We start from the raw sequence: 4,324 nt of genomic DNA on the forward strand, positions 1-4,324 counted from the left end.
TTCATAGGTTTAAAAACTGACTAGACAAATGCAGGAAGAAAAAAATTATCAAGGCCTGTTCAGTATGAAAACAACCTCTCTGGCTCCAGAAGTCTCTGAACCCTAAGTGAAAGAAATGAATGGCCAACTATGTTCCTGGGAGTAATTTCTTTTCCTCAAACCAGAGAACATATGTGTAAAATATACCAAAAATACATCGTTCGGAAAGCAATTGATGCATCAGTTATGAAGGGTACTAAGTTATTAACTAAGATAAATTTAAGAGGTTTATTTAAGAAGAAATGTGTTTAGCATTTCCAATATAAGTGGAAGAGATTCTTGTGACTAGAATGTTTAAATTAACCTTAAATCTTCCATAGTCACATGAGACAGACTTGCCCTAAGCAATTTTATCGTTAAAGCACTTTTATCAAAATATGGGTTTTCTTCAGAAAAACAAATCAATAAAATCATGAAGTCTTGAGTGGAACGGCTAATTTCAGAAACTGTGAAGGACTGACTGAGTCCTGAGACCAGTGAGTTGGCAGATCACCTGAGAGGTTGAAGAAGCAAAAACTTCAGATTGAGTTCCCAAGGGGAACTTTATACCAATCCTTAAGTTCTTAAAAGAACACATAAAAATAGTAAAATGCCTTGTGCTTAGGCCAGAATCTTTTTGTTACCCACTTGCCTGTGTTCAGATACAACAGTCACAATGTGCCTATCTCCCTACAAGAAACTTTTATCTACATTATAAATGCACAGGTGCTATTCTCTGTGTATGTGTGTGTGCTGGCTGGTTTGGGAAAACAAGCTGGTACGAAGTGGTGGTGTATGGTAATAGGATATTGTTTCAGTGACAGTGAAACTTTAGTGGTGTGCACTGATGCAAAGCTGGATATTTAGGGCGATTTGGACTGGCACGCCAACAACAATGAACTGCTACACTTTAAAATAAATTCAGTGTCAGAAACAAATAAGGTTTTGCTAGACAAAGCTTTGTGTGTGTTAGTAAATTTTAATGTGTTCTGTCAGTAAATACAGCTAAGTTTATTTTGAACTCGGTCTTCCACTCACAAAAAACAATTCACAAAGCTGCTTTTAATGTTACGTTAGGTAAAATGCTTTTAAATGTGTGCAAACTGCAGTGCAATATCAGGCATCCTGATAGCATGTGCCTACCAGCATGGCCAAAGATGGCCTCACCACTAAGGAGGGGTGAGGACACTACTGAAAGTACTGAAAGTGGGTTACAGTGTGAAAATTACTGACAGTGTGCATATAGCTAATCTTAATTGCTCCTTACACCAAAAATGAGCAAATAGTAATGAAGAGACAGATGGACTTCAATCTCTTTTGTATGAATTCTATCTCAAGGAATCTATTTTTTCAGTATTTTATTATCATTTTGCACATCATGCTTGAAAGCATACACTGCCGCAATGCCATGAGCTGGTGGTATCAGATTCCCCCATGGAAAACATATAAAGCTAAGAAATTTCTAAAAACATTTGCCTGTAGCTTTTCTATATACAGTGATGTCTCAAGTTTTCTAGGTCTGATATTTCAGGATCTTCCAGAACTAGAAGTGTCAGTTCTGCTCTACTTTTGGGAATGTTTTCATTTCATGGGGGCAAACCTCCTGTTTTCTATTTCAGTGTTTGAAAAACATTGGACTTCAGCCTTACTATTTGGATGACTGGTGTTCTGCAGGGTAGTTACTTTTATGTTAATGGGGTGTTTTTCAAAGTTTGTGTTAGCTAAATTATTAATAGACTTATTTACATGGGTAGGACAAGAAAAAGCTAATAACCACCAAACTGATCGTGTGCAAGCCACAATTTTAATCTGTCCTTGCACGCAATTAATTTCAGTGTGATCAATATATTTCAATGTGGGACATCTTGTTCTTTGAATACTTTATGTCACTCAGAGAACTGCAAATGGTTAATGTTAATGTATTGGTATGACATATAATTAGGTATTTTGTCTTCATTCACAGGTAAAAAAAGTGAAGTTGTGAGAGATAAAGAAGCCTCTGCCAAAGCAACACAAAGCCTATTTTTAATGTGTTTGAGAATTTGTTGCAAAACTAACAACAAAAACAAAATTAAATTTTCATGAACATACAGCAGAAGCGAGCTGATTTCAGTACCATTGCCAGTTTTGCTATCTCCTCATTTAGTTTAGCTTGAGAGTTAAACAAAGTTCATGTCACACATGAACTTGCAACATTTCCAGCACATATCTATGTCACTCTTTACTCAGACAATAAGTTATCTTTGGTTTATGTGCAGAAGAACCATTTGTCTTTGCTGATGGACTGAAATGTGATGAAGAAAAAAAATCTTCAAGGAAAAGGATATAGATAAACCTCATTGTTGTCAATGGAGATCCTACCCTAGCTGTTGAATTCTTCTAATCAAATGCAACTACTTGAATCTAAGCTACTCGTCTGGACTGATTTACAGGTATTGGAGAGAATTTTACAGTTACTGAAGCTTAGAGTTACTGGAGAGAAGTTGCTGGAGGATCCTTTCCTTCTACTCAGCACTGGTAAAGTCACACATGGAGTCTTGTGTCCAGTTTGAGGCTCCTCATATACAAGAGAGACATGGACATAATGGAGAATGCTCAGCAAAGGCCTAAGAAGATGATTAAGGGACCGGCATATCCCTCCTGTAAAGAAAGGCTGAGGCAGCTGGGACTGTTCAGCCTGGAGAAGGGAAGGCTCAGGGGGATCTCCTCAATGTACATAAATCACTGCAGGGGCAATATAAAAAAAATGGAGCCAGGCTTTTTCCAGAGGTGCCCAGTGCCAGGACCAGGGAAGCTGTGCAGTTTCCGTCCTTGATGACATTCACAAGCCATCTGGACACAGAATCATAGAATCAACTAGGTTGCAAAAGGCCTTTAAGATCATCAAGTCCAAGCTTTACCCCAGCACTGCCAAGGCCACTACTAAACTATATCACTGAGGGCCTCATCTGCATGGTTTGTGAACACTTCCAGGGACAGCGACTCCACCACTGCCCTGGGCAGCCTGTTCCAATGGCTGATCACCCTCTCAGTGAAGAAATTTTTCCCAATATCCAATCTAAAAGTCTCCTGGTGCAGCCTGAGGCTATTATCTCTTGGTAACATAGTCCCGAGCTACTGGGTCTAGGTGGCCCTGCTTGAGCAGGGGAGTTGGACAGGATGACCTCCAGAGGTCCCTTCCCACCTCAAACCATTCTGTGATTCTGTGACTCTATGACTCTGTGATTCCGTGATCTTAATCACAGATGTAAATTATCTCCCACTAAAGCAAAGAAAATACCTAAAATAGTCTAAACAAAATATTTATTCCTTTACATTTATTATTATGGGAGCTTAGGTTACTCAGCTGTACAATACCTACATTATAGAAATCTAAAATTTGGTAAGTTGCAGTTGATGCTGGAAGTTTTATCTTAATTATTCAAGTCTTTTATGTTTGACAGTTTTTTTCTTTTATGTATAATCTAAACATACTGATATTGACTCGTGGATGAAAAATTGTGGGATACTTGCTGCGCCGCTTCCTGCCAGTAGTGTAACAGTGGATACCACATGCAGAGCTTTATACAGCAAATGTGATAAATGAGTAAATACAAATGAATAGAAGTCCAAGTGGTACTCATCTGCCCTAACTTCAGTTGTCCAGACCTGAACTAGTAACAGTGTGCTTCCTTCAGAGGAAATGCCAGCATGTCATTTCAGTCATTTCACTCGAAAATAGATTACCAAAATAGTTCAATTTAATCACTGTCAGAAGGTGCTAATTTCTCTCCATTAGGACAAAGAAAAGTCAAGGTGACCAGCCCAGATGGAGACAACTGCAGCAGGGTGAGATGTAAGAAAGGTAATTTTAACCTTGCATTTAACCAAGCATTGCCTCACCAAAATAAGCCTGAGTGGTCCTTGAACTCAACAGAGATGCCATGTGCTGCCCACCAGTATGGCATTGTTTTGTATTCAGCTTCAGTGAAACATTTTCCTGTTTCTTAAATGCAACAAGAATAAAAACATCCCTGAATGAGTTGCTGATTGAGTTGCCAAAGACATCTATCACAACAATGAACTCGCCTATGGATTTTTTAGGCTGTACTGATAAGTTTACATTCATTCTTCAAAGAAATAGGCTAGATAAGAGCTCTATTTTTTAAATGTGAGTTATCACCTATACTGCTGTATCAGTTGCTTTGTAATATTTACTATACTTCTAGGCAACCTTCTGAAATAGAAACAATATTAAGAGATAAGTAACCTTTCCTTCTAACAGTGAACGGTATATTTTCTACAAATGGAAAGAAAAATTCAATGT

Source organism: Strigops habroptila, chromosome 2 (assembly GCF_004027225.2).
Source record: "Strigops habroptila isolate Jane chromosome 2, bStrHab1.2.pri, whole genome shotgun sequence".
Taxonomy (NCBI): Eukaryota; Metazoa; Chordata; class Aves; order Psittaciformes; family Psittacidae; genus Strigops; species Strigops habroptila.